Source organism: Triturus cristatus, chromosome 4_2 (genome assembly GCF_964204655.1).
Source record: "Triturus cristatus chromosome 4_2, aTriCri1.1, whole genome shotgun sequence".
Taxonomy (NCBI): Eukaryota; Metazoa; Chordata; class Amphibia; order Caudata; family Salamandridae; genus Triturus; species Triturus cristatus.
This window is the reverse complement of record NC_140586.1, coordinates 36,624,753-36,650,649: the sequence shown is the minus strand read 5'-3', so window position 1 is coordinate 36,650,649 and position 25,897 is coordinate 36,624,753. Positions and strand designations below refer to the sequence as shown.

Here is a 25,897-nt window from a genome sequence, read left to right as displayed (position 1 = left end):
AATGTCCACTAAATTTGCACAGTCATACAGTTGTATTCATAAAACTCTGTAGCACACAAATGATAACGTGTGGAAATACGTTTTTTTGTGAATATTTGACATTTGTGCATCACCAAGTAAAGTGTCTTGATTTGTGTTGTGTATTAAAATCTTTGTTTCCATCACACTCGATTACAAAGTGCTTCATCAGCTGGATTGTCACATAGCTCACTTTAAAAACCCCTCTTTCTTTGCAGAGAAAGAAAAGTAAACACCATTCCCATGTTGATATAAGCAGCAATTTGCAGAAGACAAAGTCTGACATTTGACCTGTCTCTAAAGCACAATGACAAGAGAAGTCCAAAATGTAAAGGCATCTTTATAACTCTTTTGCGACCCACCAGAAATCGGCTGGTGACCCACAGTTTGGTAACCTTAGCCCTAGACTATGGGACTGATTTTAAAAATCGTGGAAGGGAGCACTTGGGAGGGGGCAGTTGCAGAGGTGTAATTCGGGAGCAACAAACTACACTGGTGGCAATTTGCAGTTTGACTATTGCAGCAACAGAGGAATAATAACTGTATGTCATAATGCAATTTTTGCATCAATGATCTATTTAATGCCCTTCATATAGCTAATCTGAGCTTCTCTGCAGTTTGTGTGGACTGCTTGTCATGTTAAGTGTTTTTTTATAACGCTAAATGTGTGTGTTAGACATGTCAGCCCATGTCTAAGAGGTAGATATGTAACCTCAATTTTCATTTGGAGCCGTTTGTACAAAATATTCAGGGGCGATAAACTTCCTTTAGAAAGCGTATGTGGGTAATAGCTTTGCTGTTATGGAGACTAACATATTGTTTATTTAAACCGTACCGATTGATATACAATACTTTTTTTTTTTAAAGCGAGGCAGTGTTTTAAATGACATCTGTGTTATCAGGGGAACTTCAGGTGCTAAAGCTACTACAAGGTCACGCTTGGGTATGGAGAGGTAATTTCATCAGGGTTCATGCAGGTGGTATTTATGCACTGTAAATCTTGCTAGAGGCAGCTGAGCACTACCGGGGCTCTGTAAAAGATAAAATAACAAAAGCGATTTTAGGATTAGTTAGTTTGTGGACTTTTATTGTATTTTGATGTAGTAATCTTTAAGAATGTGCATTTTCAACTCTTTACAGAATCGAAGCAGGGTTGGGACGGTCCTAATATATACGTTGATGTTGTTCCAGATCCTGGTTGTATACATGAAAAATGACCTGTTGTCTTTATTTATTTACACTTCTCTGTTTTCTAGTCTGGTTTCCTGGCTGCTGGTGTGCTGAGAGCCACCAAAGATAGTGTGCTTGTCTGGATTGGCAGGGTTTCTAGTAGTGATGATTTTGTAAATGATGCAGCTAACTTTAAAGATGATGCGGGCCGGCAGTGGGCGGAGTTCCATCAGGATGATATTCATTTTCAGGCCCTGTAGGTGATGTGCTGTGTTCTATGAGGGGATGCTGTGGAGCAGGTTGTCTGTACCATCCAGATGCAAGAGTAGGAGGGCTTGAACAGCAATTCTGAAATTGTTTTTCTGAGAGGAATGGTTTTACTTCCTTTAGAGGGTTATAGGTCATGTTTTGCTTGGCACTCTGTTACTTGAGTGAGGTTGGTGTATAGTGTCAATCAAAATGTTTTGGCATGGAGTTATGTTTGGGATTTAAAGCTGTCAATATTTGTCATAGAGCTTGGTTTGTACTATTTCTTCCTTGAAGTTGGCAGATAACAGGCACTCAGTATTGGTAGTGTTGAGCTTTGGGTATGTGCTGGAAATCGAGGCCTGGTTATGGTGTAGATAGTGTTTTAAGTGTTGGATGTTTGTGGAGTTATGCATTATCCGCATATTAGTGTGTTTTGATGGGTAGAGCTCCATGGGGCTTTCTGTAGAGCTAACAGATGCCTGTGGACAACATGGAACCCTGTGGAGCTTCTCAGGTGATCTTCTGTGATCTGGGGGTGTTCACGTAAAAACACTGGTGTTTAGTTGGGAAGCTAGAGGAGCCAATGAAAGATGTTACCATTGAATCCCAAGGTCGGGTTGCTCTATCATCGGAGCAGGACGCCACCCAGACTGGGATTCGGACTCGGAGTCAATTAGGCTCTGGGGCCGCCAGCACAGATCCGTATGAAGGTGCAGAGAGATCGGGAAACATACCAAATCTGCCACTGTCATTGTACTCCAATAATTGACAAATTAGCAACAGTTCTAACCTTACTGACACAAATACTGGGGACAACCAGGGATGCCCTTATCAAGTCCGCAACACCAGCTGAGAAAGAAAACAATGTATTAAGAGAAGTGGATATGGTATGCCCCAGCCCTTCTAGGGGCCAAAATATAAGTGAAATGGGGATGAACTGAGCTCAAGCACAGGCAAGCTCACCATCACCAAAACCACCTATTGTATCTGGGAATTCAGGATTTCTGGACACTCTATTTACCGGCCAATACAAGGCATCACCTGCAAGGCAATCTAAAGTACTTAAGCCACTGACAAAGCGGGAAGAAAACGCCTGAGAGAGGCCACAAAAAGCAAACAAATCAGACAGGCATCCAACTCAATCACCGTCACGACCGAGCAGGACAGGAACTAAAGTGAAGATAACGTAACCCAAAATATCCTGGAAGCAGTAAGCATTAATGAACCATTAACTCCACAAATCAACCCGGCTACCATCTCAAGTAGACCAAATCAAGATAAAAGGGAGCAATCACCGCCAGAAAATGTTTACAGCCTATTCAAGCCTTCTTCAAGGAACCGGAAAAGAGCTCAAAAACCCAGGTTACACAAATCGCGATACCCATACCGACATCAGGGCGCATTACGCCAGAAACCAGTGCTACCCGCCTTCCAAAGGCCACTTTGGTCACGACAAATGATAGCGAAGAAAGACGTAACCCAGAAACAACTCCTAGTAATGGGTTGGGAGGCAATGAAGTTACCCACGTAAGGAACAACGAAACGTACTCACAAAACAACATACACGTTCTCCCAAACCCATCTCCGACCAACTTGGAGCGCATAGTAGTGGATAAAGTTACTGTAAGGAGCTCAGGTTATGAGCCGCAGCATGACCTTCCTAACAATAACAACAAACTGGATTTCACCCCCCCACTATGTCTCAAGGGAAACTCATGACCTCCTCAATAGAAGTGTTTTACTTAAACTATTCAAAGCCCTTCCCTCCTTGAGCCATATTAACACAAGCAACCTAGAAAGCATAGAGTTCAAACAAAACTCTTACCCCACCGGTCAAGAAATCACCACAGTTACATTTTTTGATAACCTCCTTTAACAAGCAGATCTGGCAGCAGAAGGACTCATTTGCCAAATGGGATATTGAGTTAAAAAAGGTCACCCTCGCCCCCCCCCCCCCAAACCCGTTATCCAAACTCGCTGTATCCGCCAAACCATACTGAGGGCCTGTTAAAGGGAGCCAATGGTCCTGATCATCCCAGTTCAGTGAAGGGCACAGATTTATACAGCAAGGAAAATCACCATCACCTTTGCTCACCCAAAAATCACCATCACCTTTGCTCACCCAGAGGCAACCAAGCCTCTGGGTTCCCGACAGTCGAGCACAGCCAGAATTACCTCCGAAACGGCATGAAGAAATTCATTAATAGCCCTTAAATCAAATCGGGGTAGTAACATCTGCTCATGGAAAGTGTACGGCATCAACACAAAATTAGAAGACTCAGATTTCATGGACTGTATCATCAAGTATAACATTATTCTCTTCCAAGAAACATGGCAGATAAATCCCTCACTCATTGAAGGCTACAAAGAATTTTTGAATCCGGCTAAGAGTCACAAAATACGGGAGAGCAAAAGGGGGCCTTTCTACTTTTATTTGAACAGATATCCCATGGCATGCTTCCGCCATAGATCTGGACTCTTCCTTGATGTTATGCATTAAACTTGAGTATCCGCCTTTTAACAGTTTAATACTGAACATCTATATTCATCCTGCATCTAAACAAAAGAGGTCAAGAATTGAGACACTAATAGCATCTGGGTAGGCACGTTTGAGTGTTACTAATGTAGCTAACATCTCCCTTTTGGGAGAGTTTAACATGAATTTACTGCATAGCACCAAAGAAGTACAACAGGCCACTCACTAGCCCCCAATCGACGTGATCCACACGGCAAGAGATGTGCGGCCCGTCTAGACGACCTTTCAATGTGCGTTCTTAATGGACGAGGCCGGACAGATGGCCCTGCAGCATTCACAAGGGTAACTCAAAAAACAGGATCAACCATAGACTACACATACGGACAAGGATCTTCTTCCCCACATTTCGAATTTTCAAATTATTGACAGGGCGGAAAGCGACCATCGACAGCAAACCTTCACGCTGCAAAGAAATATTGCAAAACCAGCCAAAGACAACACGATGTCCTTACCAACTCAAAGCTACAATCTTAAACTCCTCATCTGGAAAAGTGAATGCATTGATATCATCATGAGTACATGCATTAGTCTTCTGGAGAGACTCAAATCAGTACCACTGTGCATAAAGGCCTGGGAGTCTTTTATTCATTAACTTAAAAACAAATTTCTGAAAGCTGGAAGACAAACCGGGGCAGCTTGGTTTACTAACAGCTTGAGGAAACCAAAAGCAACAATTGAATAAATACCTAAGACAATTACGAACCCGGGGCCCGGAATCCTCCCAGAAAATTCTATCCTTAATATCTAGAACAAGAAAAGATCTAAAACGGGATATTAGGGTGGCCAAGAAAATGTTCAATGAGCATACCTGGGCGAAACTCCTCCACGCCAGCAAACAAAGAGACTCTAAACTCTTCTGGGAAAACATCAACCAGCTAACAAATAGCAGGTACCGACATCACAACTCGGACATAATTGAGGACACCTGGAGAGCTCACATCGTACTCCTATACAATGTAATTCCATCCCAGGCACCCCAAACCAAGGAATACCAATAGGTAAGGGGGATTCCTTTGCAGGCCCAGTCCATAACACCCCAAATCCAGAAACACCTGAATTCTCCCCGCGGCTTTTTCAAGAGCAAGTCCTTAAAACCATAAAAAAATTAAGATCAGAGGGAGCGCCAGGGCCCATTGGCTTGCCAAACGCCCTGTTCCGGCACGATCCCCCATTCTGGTTTCCTCACCCTGCTTACTTATGCCTTGGCGTCTAGCATGATTCCCGTCTCCTGGCGAGGAAGTATCCTAAACCTAATATACAAGTCTGGCGCACGCTCTGACCCATCTAACAGGTTGATGGCACTAATCGATGTGGAGGCAAAAATGTACGCTTCAAACCTGTTGGTTGACCTAGAAGACTGGGTTCGCCGAACATATCTCATACTTTATACGCAAACTGGCTTCCGGGCAGGGATGGGCACCCTCACGAATATCTCTTCAGTTACTCTTAGCCAATCAAGTCATTGCAGAATCCAGCACCCTACATGTGTGCTTCATCGACCTTAAAGCGGCTTTCGATAAAGTATCGAGAGCCAAGCTATGGGCTAAAATGCAAAGTTGGGGGGTACCAACCAAACTTTTGGAGGCTATTATCAATCTGTACTCGCACATGTGGGTCCAAATAAGGAAAGGAGACGAGCGCAGTATAACCAACAAGATTCCAACGCTCAACGGGCTATAACAGGGGTGTGTATTGGCCCCCTGCCTATTCACCATTTACACCGCAGACCTCGATAAGCATCTCCGGCTTATCCAAGCTGACCCCCCAAAATTGGGCAAAACCACAATACCAATTCTCCAATATGCGGACGATATTGTCTTATTAGGACAAACGCCAGTAGGTCTGCAGCGACTAATAACCAAACTAGGAACTTAAATCACCTCTGTTCAATTAACAATCAACCATCAAAAAACGAAGGTGATGTACTTCTCCAAACATCATTCAATAACGAAAAAATGCAAATTCATCTGGAAATTAGATGAGAAACAGTTGACACGGGTGGCTTCGTATAAATACTTAGGCTTTTAACTGGATTGTCACCTTAACTTTAAGCAACACCTGGACCAAGGCCGCACGAAAGTCGAACAACTCAGCTCAAATCCGAATGGAATATGGCCTAAAAAATCAGAAACCAGCCAGACAAGGCGCACTAGTCAAATATTACTGTAGGATGAGGGCATCTGAAGAGAACACCTTAGCCCACCATTGCTGGGTGGAGATCGAAAATCAAACCAGGCTAAATAATTCTATTACTACAGTCCTGAAACAATCTCTCCTGGCACTAGTTAGAGGAGTTTATCAAAAAATGGGGGGAATTAGAGGTTGATGGTTAGGTTCACCCTCCAGCAGTATATGTATCAAAGAACAACCTGAGCTAGTCAAGTAAAAACAGTAACCTACAACAACGGAATGACATGGGACCTCCGATCCTTCACCAACTGCAACACGACAGGGGTGGTATACCTGATTACCTGCGTCTGCAACCTTCACTATGTGGGGATGACCACAAGGAAGGTAAACACCAGGATAATCGAACACCGGAGTAATTTTAGGTGTAAACGCAATAACACCAAAATGACCACCCATTTTCTGGAAAAACAGCACACACCTAATGACCTCAATTGGGTCATTCTGGAACACGTAAATAATCACCAAAACATTGAAAAAAAACTACACGAGAAAGAACAACGATAGGTTTTCAAGCTGCGTTCTGACAGCTATGGTTTGAACGATGATATACCCTGGGGACAATTCACATGACCTTGATACCCACTGCAATGGCCTCAAACCCTACTGTATCACTTGGACCATCATAGTCCTTCGCACATTTTTTACACTACTTGTGAACCGTGTAATTTTGATTTTTTTTGGCCATCCAACCTCTGCCAGATCTTGTTTTGACATAAACTTCCCTACTCCTGTTTATCATTATAATTTATCCCACGATAGATTTTAATTCTTAGCAGCCTAAAAATGAATGTGAGGTTAATAAAGTTTTCTTACACAAACTTTTTCTATTTTTCTCAATTTCAGTCCCATCTCGCGATGGCTGCCCTCTTTTTCGCATACACCGCTCGCATGTAAAAGTTTTTCATTTATGAGACTTTCTATCCTTTTGTAAATTAATATTTACGTTCAGTCTCACCAAATTCAGAGCTTTTTTAGACACCGTCATGTTATCCACCTATATATTTTGTGGAAATTGCCCCAATCCAATATGGCCGCCCCCGGAGGATCTCCGAGTACGAGCCCTACTTCGCTTTCAACTCTATTATTCCTACATAACCAGCACCACACCGGAGACACGCCAGAATGCGGTCCGGTAGGTTTTGGCCCAAGTAGGTGTTCAGAAGCGTGGCTGTCCATGTACAAGTAAGTGAGCGCTCTGGGACAGCCTTTCCACCCCACCCGCTTTACGGAGAACATCCATTCTTCCCGTTTTTCTCTCCAAAAAAAAGGGCGAACCATTACCACGAAGCACACCACAGCTTTAACGGCAACTTTTACATTTTTCCTTTAGATGTACAAGATCGCCACTCCCCCTCCGTTGACCATGAGGCATATTATTGTCTTTTAAAAAGTATGTAATGCCTATTTATGTCATTTATATGTTTGTGTATGTGTGTTTTATGTTGTGTCAGACACGTTAGTTTTCTATGGATATTTTGTAAAATCACAATCACTTTTCAGCACAAAAACGTCGGCATGGAGAAAGCGAATTAACGTTCCTCTCTTTTCCTCCTTTTTTTTTTATAAAAACCCACAACGAGGCACATCAGAGACTGAAGTGATTGAACATTTGGGTGTAGTGTGCTCACAACTATTATGGATAACAGTACATATGAACAATTTTTCTCCAATTAATATTTCTTATTACATCCTACAGATTTTGCCTGACGTACATTACGTATGTATCGTCTGTTACGCATGCCTTATAGTTGCAGCGTCTCACATTTTGCACCTTATTTAGGTTAACTAGGAGTGGCACTGTCTCACTGGGCTGGTCCCGGTGTTGTCCTGAAGAAGAGCTGGGGAAGCTCGAAACTAGTTGACCAGACCACATGCTAGGCACACCTATTCATTATAACTAGGGGCCTTAGCATATCACCCCATTTTTAACCTATCAGCTTAGAGCATCAATAAAGTTTATTTGGCCCACTAGCTGATTAATTTGAAATCCCACTCCACTCTTTCACTTGCACTACACATAGTCTGATTTTTTAGTGCTCCTACGTAATTCGCAAGTCGCAGCACGCCTCAGTCCGTAGAGGACTGGGAGGACCCCAATGATGAAGCATGTCACCGTGGGGAAACCCTGGTGAGTGAGGGGACTCAAGAAAAGGACAATCCTTTTTCTTTTTCTGTAATTGGTGTATTTCAGAATCTAGTTGTTTTCTGACACCTCCCATCCCCCTAGGTTAGGTTCTTTTTACTTGACTAGCTCAGGTTGTTCTTTGATACATATACTAGTTAGAGGAGGCCTGGCTACCCATCACAACGTTTTCCGGATTTAAAACCGTCGTAAACAACACAATTAAAAGGACCTCTTTATTAACTGACAAACCAGTCATTTAAAAAAAACAAAAAAACATGTTTGGGCAGTGATACAATCCTATCATACTTTGAAACCCCAACCGTATCTGTCTGAACATTTCTCATATCACAAAAATCATTACTTGCCGCGGTTGGGGGCATACCTCATAAAGGACCTGACACCGAAATGGAAACATACATGGCCAACTAAAGAATGCCGCCTCTGCGGACAGGGGGACGAGTCATTATTACATCTCCTATGCATCTGCCCTGCACTATTAGAAATCCGGAAAACTGTCCTACGGGAGGCATTAAGAAAGGCACAAATAAGAACATGCAGAGCGGCAGTTATAAAATGCCTTGGAGGATTGTCAATTCAACTGTCCTGCAGAGCCATAAACTTCTGGGAAACGACGGCAAAAGAACTGGACAAAATAGCGAATTAAATCCAAGTACCTTCAAAATAACCCGATTACAGTTCACCATTTGCACTGATTACAATTACTAACATTTCTTACTCTACTGGCTGCTAAAATGCCTTGGAGGCTCGTCAATTCAACGGTCCTGTAGAGCTATAAACTCTTGAAAAATTGTTGTTCCAAAATAATCTGTTTATAGACTTCTTAATTACATTTGATTATTCTTTTTAAACTTTTAAACTACCTAGCTGCTTATCGCCCGGGGACATGATTTCGTTGCATTTTTCTTTTTTTTTTTTTTTCTCCTTTTTTAAAAATTTTTATATACCAGGTTTTAAAATGTTGATTCAATGTCTTATGTACCATGGTGGTATTCCCACCCTTTTATGATTTTAACGAAATCAAATAAAAGTATTTTTAACTGGACTACCTTTTTGTGTGATGGCTTTCAATGCGTTGGGTATGCCAGTAAAATATGCACGAGATAGGGCTTCGAAGGACAACCTTTGCAGTATGCTTTGAGAAATGGTGGGTCATAGAGGAATAGCAGACTGTTATTTGTATTTTTTCACTGAGTAAGCGAGAGATGCTGTATTACTTGTCTGTGGAGTGTGGGATATGGTCAGTCAGGGGGTTGATGCAGTCCTTGATTGTCATGAAGAGCATCCGACTTCTGTTGGCTTCAATGGTGGCATTTTTTAATAGTACTTTGCCTGGCTGTTGAGATGAGTTTTCTGCTCATTGTGGGGAGGTACTGCAGTAGCCTTAAGGAGTCTGTTTTTATTCCATTTTGTTTCTGGTCTACAGATGGAGTGTTTATTGTTAGCAATGTCTTTTGAGTACAAAGGTGCTGAAGGCTTTCACTTGAGTGATTTAGTTGGAATGTGGGGGCTTGCTTGTTTTTGTAGAAAGATGTTTAGAAGGGTGTTGACTTTCGGCATGGAGATAGCACAGCGAGGGATGAGTTCTGTGATTTGGTAGTTGGACGATGAGCACAGGGATAGAGATGGTGAGGTGTTGAGCCCTGTCCAAATGTCAGAGTGGTTTGCATAGGATTTTAGTGAAGTTGAGAAGACTGGGTCGAGTAAGTAGGCTTTGGAGTGTATTGGTTGGCTGGCGTGCTGTACCATGGGAGTGTTTTGGTGAGATTGGGAAACTGTCGGTGTCTGGGAGTTGATCATTCAGGAGTGTTGTGTGGGTGTCTCAGATGTTTGCGATGACAAGGTCAGTGAATTAGTCATTAAGTTCCTTATTTTGCCTGAGGGGCTTGTAGGTGAGATGGAAGGTGGTGGACGCAGTTACAGTGAGTGGGAAGTGGCATGTGAGAAGCTCTATGCAGTTGAGTCTCGCTTGCCTAGAATGCAGGACCAGGAGGAAATATTATGACCGCTTCCTCCCTTCTTAAGTGTTGGGTCCGCACAGTGGATGCTGTAGCCTATAGGAATGTGGGAGCTAACAAAGTTTGTGTGGTGAAGAACTTCTCAAATTTGTGATGGGTGATAATCTGTGATGGCTGGAGAGTGGAGTACTACATGGTATGTGTTAATGAACTTGAGTTTGAATGTTTGCACAGTGGTTTGGGTGTCTGATGGTTAGTAGGGTGTGTATGAGGTTGGGGTCTGTGTTGTGAGGATGCTATGTGAGTGTGTGGTCTAGGTCTGATTGTGAAGATGGGCAGTATTGGGTGAGGCACATGATTACATCTTATTTTGTCTTTTTTTTGTAGACTATTCTTTCTTCGCATTTAGTCAAAGCACAACATCAAAGGGTACAATAGGCAAGCAGAATGCTCCGGAGCCGTGATATACATCAAGGTAGAGTGCCACATGCTATAGCGGCTAAAAAGGATCAATCATACATCCGTGTGGGGAAGGCAGCAGATGGGTTAACATACCCGGGACTCACTCGCAGGGGCAGTGCACAAGAACGTCCCCATACCCACCCGCCAATACCATAGACATCCATCAATGCTTTCAATCATGGCAGGTACCCACAGCCTGCCAAGCTATCACACTTAGAACAGTTTAACGGTTGGTCAGCAGTGTTAGCACCATTCCCCCACCAGTTAGTGGAAGGGGTAGAGGCCCCAAACAGTTGTACCTCCCCCACAACTCGCCCACTAGGACCCAGTCTGGGCCAAACCACCAGTATAGCGTCCCGCGCAGGTAAAATCTGGATCCTACATACACCTCTATTCTCTTTCTTCCAGATCGCCTCCCTCTCGCACTCAGCCCATTTCACCAACTCCATTCCACACACTTTGGACCTCAGGCACATTTCCAACTCGTGGTCAGTTGCCTGCGAGCAAGTATGAGTGCCAAGTCTATCAATCGGTCTGTCACTTTCCGAGCTGCTCTAGGGTCATGTAGGCTCAGTAAACACAGTTGAGGAGTGAGCTCGAAGGTCCACTCAGTAGCATGGCAAGTGACCTGGGGCACGGAGGACCAGTATGACGCCAATGACGAGCAAGACAAGACTGTGAAAAAAGCATTCTCCGCTAGGTACCGAGTACAAGCCAGCGTCTTGGAACATGGTATGTAGGAGCAGAGGGGTGAGGTATGCCCCATGTAGAGTGTGGAACTGAATGAGCTTGAAGTGCGTATTCCTGGATTGTTTGAAGGTCAACTACAACACCCTCCTCCAAGCTTGGTTACTCAGTGGCGTCCTCATCCCAGTGCTGTCTCAAATGCATCACGTCTAGTTGTGCTCTCTGCTATTAAAACCAGCCTGGAACGTGAGAGGGATCGGAACCCTGAGGCAAGTATTAAAATCCTGCTTTGATGGAAGAGACATTCAATTAGTATGCAGATTGGTTAAATTTGTTAATATTGCAAATGTATGTCAAATCTAACTGTAACATAACAGAATAAACCAGGTGATCCGTTTTTAATAAAGCAGAAACCGCAAAACTGCTACTTACTGTTATAACTGGACATCAAAATCGGATACCAACGGAGTACAATGCAGGGTACTGCTCCTCGGACATAGACAATAATTGCAATAGCTTAACCAGGAGTTTTTTTCATCTGCTTTTACACCAGCGAATTCTTTCGATTAAAATTTGTGATTATCACTAATTATTCTTACTGCAATATATATTGAGGTTTTTTTAAACAAATGTATTGGTATATGTGACCTAATTTAATTGTGCTATCTTGCAAAGATTTTAATTAATCATGCAATAAAGATCTTTCTTACTTGCTGGTTGTGCTCTCTTCAGCAGTGCTGTGTAAGACAAGGTGACCGCCTTTGTCTAGCCTGTTATCTGAAATATTTAATGCAGGCAATCGTGCTCCGGTGGTTCCATAATTCCATGACTCCACCACTCGCATCTTGTGCAACAGAGATCTGTGGAGCAAAAAATGTCCTGCTGGCAGTTTATATGTCTCTTGCAGTTCCATGAAAGGATAGATTCCCCCCGAAATAGATCACCTGTTGTAGTGACCCCCAATTTTCTGTCCTCTAACGAAGTCCCGACCAACCGCCAATCTGCCCCAAGTGTCAGGCAACGGCAGTTTGGAGGTATATGGCAGTTTAGTGTGCTTCTGCTGTAGCACCCACACGTAGCTCACCGTTCTAATTAGTACATTCATATCTCCGACCAGGGACACTGGTCTGGGTTTCAGCAAGATACTGGTTTAAAAATGCTTAGAAGGTAGGCCAGGCTCAGGACAACCTACAGTGCAGACCTCCAGGGGGTTACCCACTGCAGTTGTGCTGCTACGTAGTAAAGTTCAAAATCCACCCCAGCTAGCCCACCTTCCTTCAGCGGCTGGCGCAGAGTCTTCAGTGCCACACGACCCAAATTTCTCCAATACAGCAGTAACATGATGCCGTCTGACTCTCTGAAGAACTACAGCGAAAGCTCCACTGGAAGATACGCAAATAAATAGAGAAGTCAGGGTGACACCACTATCTTAGAGACCGCTACCCTACTGCACCTGATAGTGGAGGGTGGACCACAAGGCCACTGAGCGCGTCTCAAGGTAGAGATTGCTGGGCACAAATTTCCCTCGTAAAGGAAATCCATGGTATGATGCACGCACCCCCCCCCCCCCCCCCCCCAAAATAGCGACTGGTTGTCTGTTCCCACTACAGGGTCCGGGCATTCAGGATGGGCCTGTTCCTCCCCTGACATTCTCGGAGAGGGTACACACAGGATTTACTTCAGTTTACCTCTAGCCCTGAACAGCGACCGTCAATGCAGTTTTTGCCCGGCTTCTCTCTCCTGCCACTATATGTCGGAGTGCAGCTGTGCTCGTACCCCAATCTTTTTCGAGATGCAGAACCCAGGACTACTGCCTTCATTGCCTCCCATTCCATTCCTGGTGAGGAAGCCAACCCTGCATTATCAAATCAATAGCGGGGAACTTGCTCACCCAAAGAAGTCCGGAAGGCCTGATCCTCGAGCATTGTAGGATCCAAGGGTCAGGTGGGGACCAATGATCTATGTGGGGACCATGCAAAGGAACACCAGGAGAATGGTTGGAATATGTCCTCGTCAAGTTTTCAGTGTTGGCTACCTTACCATATGTCACCCCACAGCAACAAACTCTATTGAGCCGTGCAACCGGGTTCTCTGCTCTCCACTAATTCCATACCACTGTGAGATGTGCAGCTGGAGGGTCCACCAACTCCAGAGGGAGAAAAGGAAGAAACAGCCCAGTGTAAAGGGATAATTTGCGCAACCCCTTCACCCCCCCCCCCCCCGAAGCACATTGTAAGACAGTTGAAATCAACAACATTAACAATCATTAGGCCACCACTTCCCCACAGCCCAAGAAAAACAGTGGTCTTCTCTTCAGGAATTGCCCACCAGTTAATCGTCAAACAAGATCTTCAGCCGTGCCCAGGGTGAGCCCCGGTTGTATATTCTCCAAACCTGGCACCACAGAGCCACTCGAGCCAGTGGTGGATGGGTGGATGCCCATTGCGTGAGGCCCTTGCGGACCCCTAGAGATGCAGCAGTCTTTACTGCCATTGTCCTTTCTAGGGCTGCTTGCAACTTGGGAGCTGGTTTGGTTCCCTGTGGCGTGATCCCTGCTGCCTGGGATGCGGGGATCTCCGGTGCTCCGACATCTCTGGGTATACAGTACTCTGGATGTATGCAGCTGGATCCGCAAAGAAATGCACCTTATCCTCTGCCTGGACTCTCAGTCAGGCTGGAAACAGTAGGGGGTAAAGCAAGCCCAGGTCACGCAACTTGTTGAATGTGAGAAAAGATGATTCTGGGTTTGCGCACGGGCCTGCTGCAAAAGATGATCTCTGCCACCGAAGTGAAGGAGGCGCGCTATCACTGGGTGAGGCGGGGCCCCTTGGCGAGGCACGCGTTTAATCCATTCCAATCTATAATGTTTAGATAGGCTCTCCGGAGCCACAACTTCCTGAAGGTAATCTTCAAGGAAGACCCACAAAGAGTCGCCCTTAATTCGTTCCCAGAGGCCCACCACTCTGATATTATTCCAGCTGGCCATCCCCTCCTGACCACCCAGCCGAGCAGCCCATCGCCTCGTTTGGGCTTCTAACTCTGTGAGGCCACTATCTATAGACTGCACAGCTTGCGCCAGTGACTGCACTGGGATCTCCAGTGCAGTGATCCCCTCCAACAGTTTCTTGGAGTTCTTGCAGTTGAGGTAGAGTTCCACTGCTATGGAATCTATTTTCTTCTCCAAACTTTCCCCATCTATCGCAGCCAAGAGATTCTAGAACTTTCTGTCAAGGGAGTAAGTGTTCCCACCTCACTCCCTGCTTGATACCCCTCTTGGGAGGCGCTCGTGGATGCATATTTCTTGGCTTGTGTGCGACCCATGGTGTCCTTAACCACAGACAGTAAAGGTAGTATTCCATTCAGGTTGGACTCTGCCCCCTGCCTCCACTCAATTGGGATCGCACCTCCAAGGCAGTAGAGGTCCTGGGTGATGAAAGAGCAGTCCCCCTGATCTGAGGTTAATGCCGGTCCCTGCACCGGTCTAAATTCCGGTGTAGACTCTCCACAGGTCCCCTCCACAATCCCCAGCAACCAATCCCCAGCAACCCAGTAAGACTGGGGCCAGAGCTGGGGCGTTCCAATCCAGTGCAATTGAAGTAACTCTGTGGCTGGTGGGCCCCCAGAACTCAGCTGGCGCTTGTTCTCAGCAGGGGGGGGGGGGTACAGTCTTCCCCTTGCAGGCACACATCCCATTGCGCTATGTTCTGGGCCGTCCATGCCAGTGCTACTGTTAAGCGAGGTCCTGGGCCTCAAGGGCTTCAGTGGTAGGGCTGTTTGTATGAAGAGAGCAGGCCCACCTACTCGCAGGCTTCATCGCTGCCTGGTGTAGCGGTCCAGTTACGCAGTTGGGGCCAGCCCCCTCCAGGATCCAGTGGCCTGGGAGCTCTTTGCTGGACCTGCTGAGCAGCATGTTTCACAAACTGAGCTGACGATCCTCCCTCTGTGTCGGCCGCTAGCAATGCGAGGCCAGCAATTTATATATTTATGCTTTTTTATATAGTGCATACTTTACCCGAAGGTGTCGGGAGCGCTTTACAATAGAACCAGTTACATTACATCAGGACTTTAGAGTACATGGATTACATATACAATACAAAACAGATACAAGAGTCTAAACACAAAAAGCAAACGTTACAGTGGTGTTTACGAAAGATGTGCAATTTACACGAAGTGTAGATATCTGCCAGTATTTACAGGAAGTGAGCGTAAAGAATATAGACATAAAAATATTATATAGCATAACATTATGGTCTCGGCTGGTTGGTTAGATTGAAGATCAGTCCAAACAACATCCAAGGGCCCCAGCCGCTTGTCCTGTCCCCGCGGTCGTGCTACATAGGGGGGCAGTAAGCCAGACTGTAGTCAACGTACAACAGGCAGGACCACATTCCCACAGCAGTCGGACCTCTTCACTTCGGATCGGTTGAGCGTCGCAGGCTGGGGGAAGCGGAATCTCAGATGTGCGCAGTGACTGTCTCCTCACCTCCAATATGGCCACCATACTATCACCATTCCCCACACCGGCAGCCCGCGGCGTCCCGGAGACTGGAGAGTCAGCAGCAGCCAGCTCCCGCATTTGGTCCCGGCTCGTGTTAATGCCCTTCCTATGGGACGTGGAGTCTTCTCTCCCCCAGGGGAACTGGAGGCACCCAGCTGCCCGGATTCCTTCCTGCCTCACCCTTGCTGCACGGTCCTTGCCGTGAACCCCTGTCGCTTGTTTTGGCTCTGCTGGATCATGGGACGGCTTCCCATGGATCCTCCGGAATGGGGGCACTTTAGGGGACCACTCTCTAAGGTGATCCCCTGTTGGGAGCTCCCTAGCAGTCGGCCATCTTGAGTGCACAGCGCTCGGACCAAAGTCTTCGCCCACTGCAGCAGCGGCGCGGCCCCTCCAAGAGCTCTCCACTCCAAAGTCTTTGAGGTATGTTTGGCAGCCGAAGTGGGTCAGGTATTGCGGTCAGCGAGGAGCTTACGCCATCCACTCCTCACGGCATGGCAGTCTGGTCCCTTATCTTGTCTTGAAGGTTGCAGTGTTACCGGTGTCCAGGATCAAGGCTCTTAGCCCAAATGGCAAAGCCCTTGTCTTTGTGTGTCCTTTGCTAGGTAACCCGTTGAATAGTTGATTGATGTACGGAGAAGACAGGAAATTATGTCTCTTTCTGTAGAGATGGATGATGGGAAATGCTGTAGCATCACTTCATGTGGAGATGGATGGCAGAGAATAAAGTTCACTTTCCTGGTTTCTTCGTTTGAAGATACTTTTGGTGGAAAATCTCGGTTAGTGTTGAGCATAAACGATGACGTGCTTTTTTTGGTTGAAACAGTAGGTAGTTTCTATGGTTTAAAAAAAAAACTTTTTTTATATAGCTCGTTGTTCTTGAGGGGGGGGGGGGGAGCCTGAACTATACAAAGTGGTACCTTCTCATGTGTTAACAAAAAGAGTTAACTAACACCTTTCAATGTGTGGAGACCACCCACTCATTTACCCGCAAGGCATGCACATAAATACACCTGGCATGTTGCATAGATATAGAGAGGACTTTCTTGTAGAGTCTGGCAGAACCCTTCTTTTAGCGGAGATAGGGCCTGTTGTGTACTTTTCCCATGTAGGTACCATGGAAAAGTCTTGCACCCACTTCTAGAATTATCGGTCCGTATTTCTCAGTCCCCTAAAGCCGTTTTTCATTTTTGACAAAAGACTTGCTGAGGGAATCTTTAGAAAGGGATGTATGCTTCTCTGAGCCATGCATGGGAGATTCCCATCCCAAAAGGATATATTGCCCTGATGCAGATTTATCTGTCCCAGAATATTACTCTAGGTGAATTAAGCTCTTCTGGCAGTTGACGGCACCCTGTCTCCTACGTATCTGCACTATTCCCATCCATAAAAGTAAAAGAACACTTACGTTCTTTAGGGTTTGATTTTGATTCAGCCCCCCCACATTGGTAATTTCAGGAGTCTGCATCCGACTTATCAAGATTCTCTTAAAAAGAAAACTTCATATCCACTCTGACAGCTAGTTGAAAATGTGTTAACCAGATGTACTTTTGGAGTGAAAAATGGCAGCGCTTTGCTCCTACATTATGGCACCTTTTTGAATTTTCACACCGTTTCGGTTTCTTACCTTAAAATTCGGGATGATTAATTAATTTTTTCCATATGTTTGATCATGACTTTAAAGGTTAACTATATCTTTGTTAAATTGGGTGACTGCTGTTGAGGTCTGTGCGAACTTGACGGTTGCAGGTTGAAGTTTATAAAATGGTGCTAACACCACTTTTCAGATAATCACTTTATGTAGTGCCCATGTGAGTGAAGTACTTATTCCTATCTAACATAACTGTTGAACCCATGCACTTTTTGCTGTGAACACATTAATCCTATACTTCTGTCGTGTAGTTCCTATATAACCTATACAGGATCTGCGCGTTTGGTTAACATAAACTGTGGGACAGGTGGCAGACTGATTCTGTGCATCCCCACAGGGTATGTTAACCTGTCTGTATCCGCTAACTCACACTGCCACTATAATCTCCTCTTACCAAGGAGAGAATAGATTCTGGCAACCTCCAAACATGACAACCCTGATCCCTCAGGACCGTGGAAACAATGTACTACTTTTCGCTCAGTCACTCGTACTCACTTAGTTTGTCTCAGAGAGATACACAGAATAAACAGGCTGGGTGTTTTCGATAAGAATTTATTGAACGGTTGTTATTCTAGTGTAGAATAGATGAGATGCAACAACCATTAGACAGTAGCAGAGATATATGATTAGAAGCACTACGAAAGTAATGGGATGGTAAAGCTCTACCATCTTGCAATAATCATGAGTATATACAAGTATATAAAACACATGATAAAAGGTGCGTACTCCTACGATGCCTCCCTAACTAGATGTAGCTAAATGTACCTAGCATCTGTGTATGTGTTATGCCAAGAATCCCTCTAGGATCTAGTCGACCCCATTACCTGAGAATGAGAGAATATGGAACCCTGTCCTGGTCTCGAGTTGGACACCCCGTGAGGGATGTTAGACCACTGCGAGCTGGAGCGTCTGCATACAGGAACCTCAGCGTCTCTGGTCAGTGTGTCAGCCGGAAAGTCTCGGTCCCTGCGCTGTGGATAAAGATTTCAACCCAAAAATATTCCACATCATTTTTGGAACTTCCCTCTAGTTTTTTTTTTTTTTTTAATAACCACTTTTCTTTGGTGAATTGTTTCCAAAGGGGAGAAGGGGACTGTTACCACTGCAGCCTGTATCAAGAGTTAGAAAAACAAAACCCAGACAGGTCACATAATCATCTGTCCCCTCCACCACCTGGTCCCTACCAGAATTGCAGTCTGACACCTCAGTCGATTTAGTTATCTGTCATCAGAGACGGGGGTATCATCATCCTGCTCATTCTGGGTCACTTGATTGTCTACCAGCCTGTCCAACATCTCTGACCACTCTGTAAGGTCCTTCTCCACCTTATCTGTTTGGATGGACCATAATCTGATTTTCAGTGAGTGCATACTCCGACATATCCTCACCATTTTGTTATTTTGGGGTTTTTGTGTGACAGCCAGTGTATCACGTTGTGGTGTTTTGCCAGCAAGAGACCTATGGTTGCGAACCTGTAGGACATCTTCCCTTGTTTGGGTACAATGTTCTGTAGGGGTATCGATGTTGCTTTTTTGAGCTAAGTCACTGTCTCTTTCCTTTATGTCACCTGTTTGTTACATGTCTACACCATGTTTAAGTAAGTGGTCTTGGGCTTGCCACATTTGGGGTAGGACAAGGGCATGTCAGGGTATATCTGATGTATTTTACTAGGGGCCAGATCTATGTGATGCAGATGGTTAAAATGCGTCATTTTGAATCTGGCATTCCTCGCCACTTTTTGAACCTGTGCACGTGCCCTTGTCCTTTCTTCATCCATCATGGACTCAGTAACTCCCTATCTACGACTGACCGGGCCCTAAAGGGTACAGGTGTCTTATCGTCTTTGAATGTCTGGTTTATACGTGACACCATGTCTTTTCCCACATCACTCTTCAGAATTAACTCTTACACGCAGAGGGTTGCGATGTAGCTGGGAAGCCAATCTATACCTCCCTGGCAGTGCCCACCAACCTGGTGAATTGCAGAAAGCGTCCAACAGTGATCCAAAATGTCGCCAAAGCCTAACCAAAGGTTAGGTATGCATTCCTTGGATAAAGGTCACCTAGCATCAGGCACCCTGTCTCTCCAGGCTGTCTGCGTCGTCACTTCATGGATCTGGCAAAATGGCTGTAGCCTTTCAGTTGACAGGGATCTACTAAAGTGCGTGGGCTTCAGCATTTGTTTGACTGCTTGTCCCCATGCATGAGCTACGTGCCGCACTACCCATAGGAGCTGTCCGGCTGGTTTTCCCCTCTTATGAAGTAAACTGGCAGGCTATCTCCCTCTGCTACACCCTCTAGGAGTCTGTGTTCCCAATTTGGGGTCTCCACACACCACTTAGCTGCATGCTGCAATTGGGACACAATATAGTATAACTCTAAGTCAGGAAGACACAATCCTCCCATCTAGCTTCAATATTATTTCCAGTCAGACTCTGCTCCGTGTTCTGTCCCACACCAATGAGACAAGTAAGCTGTCTATTTCTTGAAAGATTTTACTTCTACTTCCTTAGGACAAATCCTGACGCTTTTTCTGTGAGCCACCTTATGTAACTGTTTTTATTTTTCCATACTGGTTACATTTTGTTCTTGTTAGAAAAAGCCATAAGCTGCATGAAGCCATTTTCAGACATAAGAGTACTAAAGTTGCAGTACATTGCATTTATCTCTGCAGGTTACTTTGTGTCTGGTGCTGGTGGTGTGTTCCCTGCAGAAGGATCTCCGTGGAAAATGCAGATTCATTGATCCTTGCTGAAAGAGCCCACTGGATGTCTTCTAATGGGTTAGCAAGCGACAACACAGGTCAGTTGCTAAGTTACAAATCCTAATCATGTTTATGTATTTTGAGTTTCTTTTAGAAGACTGTCTTATCACAAAATGATTTGCCCTCAACCTGATTGCGGAAATGTTCTTGTAGCAGTAGTTTTTTCTTTTAAGAAGTCTTTGTGCCATGTAGATCCCAGTGAGCTATTCAAAGAGGGTGAACTTTTCATGGCAGGGCTATAAAAGGGGTTTAATTCCAACAAGTGGTTTAATTAGCATGGTGTAGTATCTGCAGTATTTTTACTCTGGACTGCCCACAGCTTTCTGTAAAATAGAAAAGAGCTGTTTTTACACAATTGTTTGCCTTTTGATTTTGATGGATGTACTGGATTTGCCCCGGTGTTTGGTTGATTCAACTTGTCTTGTATAATCTTCCACTTATGGCTTGCTCTGGAGATTTTGAAGGTGACGAGTTGCTTGGTCTTGGTGCAGTGTTCTAAAATAATGCTAGCTGCTCAGTGGTCTCATCAAGAGTTGCATCCTCCACAAGTTCCTAGGCTTTCCCAGTACTATAAATCTCACTCAACAGAGAAGAGCTAAAAAAGGTTGTTCTGTTCCCCCAGACTGAGGGACAGGGAGATACTAAAAATCATACACCTACCCACATCGGGATGGTATGTCTCACTACTCTCTTTCCCAGTACTATCCCAGCCAGCTGGAGACAGCACTAACCGTGGGCACCCATGTATGAATGCTGACTTGAACAGCCTCAGGGCAGTTGATATTTCCTTATATCCATCCTTTGTCAGATGGGTGCTATCCATTTCCTCCTAATCTGATAATAGTCTGTGCAAAAGAACAAAAAATGAACCTCAGTTACTACATAAATCTTGCAAGTTGTCTGAAATGTTTGGCGTTGTGTACCATTTACAACAAACACCAGACTTGAAGAATTCTTGCCCTAAATTTCAAAAACAAACATCTTGCTTCTGGTGGCTCTGTTCTGTCTAATTGGGATTAAAACTCCCAGATCATGTAATATCCAAGAACATCTCATTCAGACTTCCAGAGTTTCTCCTAAAATATTTTTTCTAAAACAACCTGGCAATCTGTTCTTAACTATAGGTATCGGATTTTTAGATATGGAATCCGAATAAATGGAACCAGAATTTCACATTTCTAAACCATGGCACCTTGCACTCTGTATCCAATCTTCTTAGCTCCTGAATAGAATGGCTTTAAGGTTCCATTTTGCTGCATGACCACTCTCTTAGCCAATTTGAAACCCATTTTTTATTGGCTATCTTTTCAATGTTTTTCAAACTCTGGTCCTGCCTCGGAAGGCTAGTTGGGGCACTTTGAGGCATGCTAACCAAAAACCTACCACATTTATTTTCAATTTTTACTAAGCTAGTGAAGTTTCAATGGCCCCAAATCTCAGCACATTGCAGCGCTACGACACCTTAGAGAGCTGCCCCAAACGTTTTGGCTCGATACATCTCGATCATTGGTGATATGGTTCAAAAAGTGGGAGTTCTACAACTTCAAGATGACTAAAGCCCTATGCTTCAAGGTTATACTGTTCTTGGTGATTTGGTGGGACCAGAACATAGTTTGCCTACCTCACCCCCAAGTAATCAAAATCTGTCACCCTTTCTATCCGTGTTCCCCATTTTCAGATCCTTTCAAAAGGATCTGTGTGGGCTAAAAATCTTGAATGTTGTCTTAGCTAAATTGATTTCCAGACCATGGAGTTTACAAAAAAACTGGCAAACCGATTAAGCAGTGATTGAGCACCCATCGAAGTCTTGGAAATCAATAGTGTCCTCTGCAAAAAGCAGAACTGGGATCTTGTGACAGGCCAGATTAGGGTAATCGTTCTGACAATCGTATAAAAAAGAAAAATCAATCGCACCATTGATAAATAGGGCGAATCAAGTTTTGGCTAGTATACAGCCCTGACTGATCTCTTTCTATTTGTATTGGGTCTATCCGTTCGTCCCCCTCTGTCTTACTTGAGCATAGTTATCGCTTTGTAGTCTGATTATCCTACTAAGGAGTTTGGTTGATACACCCATCGCTGCGAGCACCTCCCACAGTTTTTCAAGGGACTAAGCCAAAGACTGGTCTTAAGTCAGCAAATGCTACATAGAGATGACCATGACTTGGGTGTTCAACCTTCCAGAGCAAAGTAAAGAACCTGGTCTATAGTGATGGTTTCTGCTTAAACACAGCCTGCGAGTGAGAGAGAACTTGACACTTTTTATCCAGTCCTGCACTTTATCTAGCAAAAATGTGTTGTAGATCAGGCTTATTGGCCTATAATTTGCTGGATTCTCTTGATCACTTTTCTTGTAGATCGAAATGACTTCTGCCCCTACCACCAGTTTAGGAGTGCCGGCACCAACTGCAAATGCATTACATAATATATTCATATAGGGACCCCAGACAGTTGTCATTTTTAGGTCTCGCCGAGCTATTGCGTTTACGTAATCGCTATGCGAGACTCTAGTAAGAGGGGCATTTCAAAGTGCTCCCAAAAGTGGATTGCATGGCGAGCACGCGCACAATCACGTGCATCGTGCCGCAATGCAATCCGTTTGGGGAAGCGCTTCAGCCCACTGGCACGTGCACGTGTAGCCACAGCCTCGGCATCATACTTCAAAGGGTCCGCTCCCCCGCCTGGAATGCGCTTCCCCGCCATAGCATGCTGAGAGATTGTTTCCTCATGGCGCCTCTCAACTGTCCCTCCCCCACCACAGGGCTAGTCTCACGGACGCATTGCCATCCATCGATTACAACACATACACTTCACACACACTAGTAGCAAACCCATTCTTACCTTCCAGCACCTCCACTGCTCACTAGTGTCTGCATGCTTTCACGATCCTTTCGCCTCTCTGCTACCAACGGGAACATGCAACACAAATAAAATACATGTTAACAGATTCAATACTAAACACAGTGCTAACTTATCCAACTATATTTACCAAAACAATTAATACATACCATTTTCCTTTACCATTTTTACATTTTTCGCAAACTGCTTTGTATATTAATACAGAAACTCTTGGGGCGACTCTGTGGAGGGAGGAGCTCACTATGTGTCTGATTGCGTGTTGCAATGGAGCATGTCTTTCTCCCATTCAGCCATAGTCTGGACTGGAACAGTACCCCAGCACATGGAAACCCCACGTTTATCAAGAAGTAGACCCATATCCACCAGTCTGGATTCTTTGCATATTTTCTTACTGTATTCCAGTGTCGCGAGCAGAAGGTCTGGTGTAAGTGCTAGGCTTGTGATCTTGTTTATCGTGCGAAAGACCTTGTCACAGTAACCAGCAATCCGGGGGCACAGCCAGGCCAGACGCAGAAACCCCGCCCAATCCTCCCCCCAGCGAGGACAAGCAGCTGACTCACGTAAGCCATAGCGCTTCAATCTCTCTGGGGTATAATAAACCTTGTTAAGATATTTAAAATGGATCAGACGATGTTTGCCGTTAAGGGAGATGTTCTTAGTCAGTTCACAGCAATATCGCCAGGTATTGTCATCGATTATCATGTCCAGGTCGCTCTGCCAGTCCTGTCGGGACTTATTCTGCATCGGTCCCCTAGCATCCTGCATCAGGTTGTATAGGTTTGTAACTATCTTAGTAGGAGGAGTAGGGCTCAGGAGGACAACGGAATCTCCATGGGTTCCACCAGATCCTCTCCCCAAGAAGCTCCCGCAGTGCATGCCTAGTTCTATGAAAGTAGTATTGCTCTAGGGGAGTGGGTGCTCACTCTTCTATTGTCAAGTCTTCCCACTTGCGCGTGACTCCATCTTGATCAAGATCACCCATCCTCCGGATTCCTAATTGTTTCAGTGCTGATGCAGCTTCTTTATCATGACCAGTCAGGCCTCCATAAATCACAATGTCGAGTCAGATTTCATCAGGTCGAGCTATTTTAAGCATTTACTCCACCTTGTTTTAAACTGAAAGGAACAGTTGTTCTGTTATTTCAGAAAGTGAACGAGCAATAGAGAGGCCTTTAAATCTTGTTTTTGTCTTGACACATTTGCTGTCTGTTCAAGTACCGATGTCAAATGTCAGTTTCTCTTTTTCCTAATTGTTGCTTATCAGTTCCTGGAAAATGATTTTTACTTTCCTTTCTCTTATTATAGTTAGTGCTTTTTATCAAATGAGTTATCTGGCAAAGATTGTGAAACAAAAGGCTGTAAAATGGCAGGTTTTATTTCTAACACAATATTTAAACCGCTTGTAAATGAATAGGACAGTTATTTCTAAATGTATCTGAAATGTTGAAATAATTTTGATTTGTAATTCAGAAGTGTGATGCAAACAAAGATTTACATGGGAGCAAAACAAATCACCACACATTGCTTGGTGATGTGCAGATGACATATTTGCAGAAACTCTATTTCCAGACATTGTACACAATATAGTTTTGAAACCACATGTCGGTGGGAAATTCTGTGGGCATTTCAATGTAAAATCTGCACATTGCAAATGAGTGTGCTGCTACCTCATACTTTAGTTATGTATTGATTAAGGATGTATGACGTTACAACGCATACTTTTACAACGCTGTGTTTACAACGAAACGTCCATTGCAACACACATGTTATTACAACGCATGTACCATTACAACGTAAATTACTATTGTAACACTGCTGGGTGTATATTTCAGGGTAGGTGCTGGTCAGTGATGCATATGCGTTGTAACGATATGCGTTGTAACGGAATTTGCGTTGTATTAGCTGCGTTGTAACGGCTTTGCGTTGTAATGGATGTTTCCCATTTATTGAAAGTGACAGTTATTAACATGAGTTCAGAAACGTTCCTGCACTGATGACAATGCAGTTAATGAACTGAGGCAAGTCAGCGGTCATGTGTATTCTATATGTGGCTAGATTTGTATTATATATGGAGCAAAAGTGTAGTCTATTAAACCAAACAAGAGTTTTCTGTACAGCAGACATGCTGAACTCGTGTATTTGAAGGTGCTCTCATATGTGATAAAGAAGAAAATGGTGTCTCAGCTCATTAAAATACTTGGCCAGGATCACATAATTTGAAAGCAGTTTATGAGTCAAGAGCGTTATAATTAGGTTGAGTAGATTTTTTCAGTCACTAGACTAGACCTGCAGGTCTAGTAACATTTTAAGGATTTTTCGAGGCCTTCCAGTCATAAACCAATAACACCAGTCGATCGGGATCAAAGTTGAGTGTAATAGGGCGCTATCGCCTGTCTGTTAAGTAGGTTGTGCCAAGCATGGACAGTTGAGTTTCAGTTAAATACCCCCGTCTTTCTGTCAGGAGTCCAGAATAGCATCTGCGGGAGAGTATAGGGGTTGGCGGCAACTGCCTCAATATACAGATGCGGCAAGTTCTGTGGTTCTTGGATCCAGTAGAGAGTGTGCGAACATTGTGCCACTCTGTAGTACAGCTCTAGATCTGGGGCATTAAGGCCACCCCTCGAATAGGGTAAAGTTAATGTGTCCCACTTAACTCGAGGTTGTTTCCCTGCCCAGGAGAGTTTCATAAGTAGGGAGTAGAGAACGGCTAGGG

The 25,897-nt window shown here is 44.5% G+C and overlaps 1 protein-coding gene across 1 annotated transcript in view; it reads left to right on the top strand.

Annotated features, from left to right (window-relative positions):
* The window catches only part of RNF41 (ring finger protein 41), a 317,703-nt gene that overhangs the window by 8,222 nt on the left and 283,584 nt on the right, over nucleotides 1-25,897 (top strand). The window contains exon 2 of the mRNA XM_085600310.1: nucleotides 20,236-20,363. The gene's annotated coding sequence lies outside the window, so the exon portion shown is untranslated. The remainder of the gene's footprint in view (nucleotides 1-20,235; nucleotides 20,364-25,897) is intronic.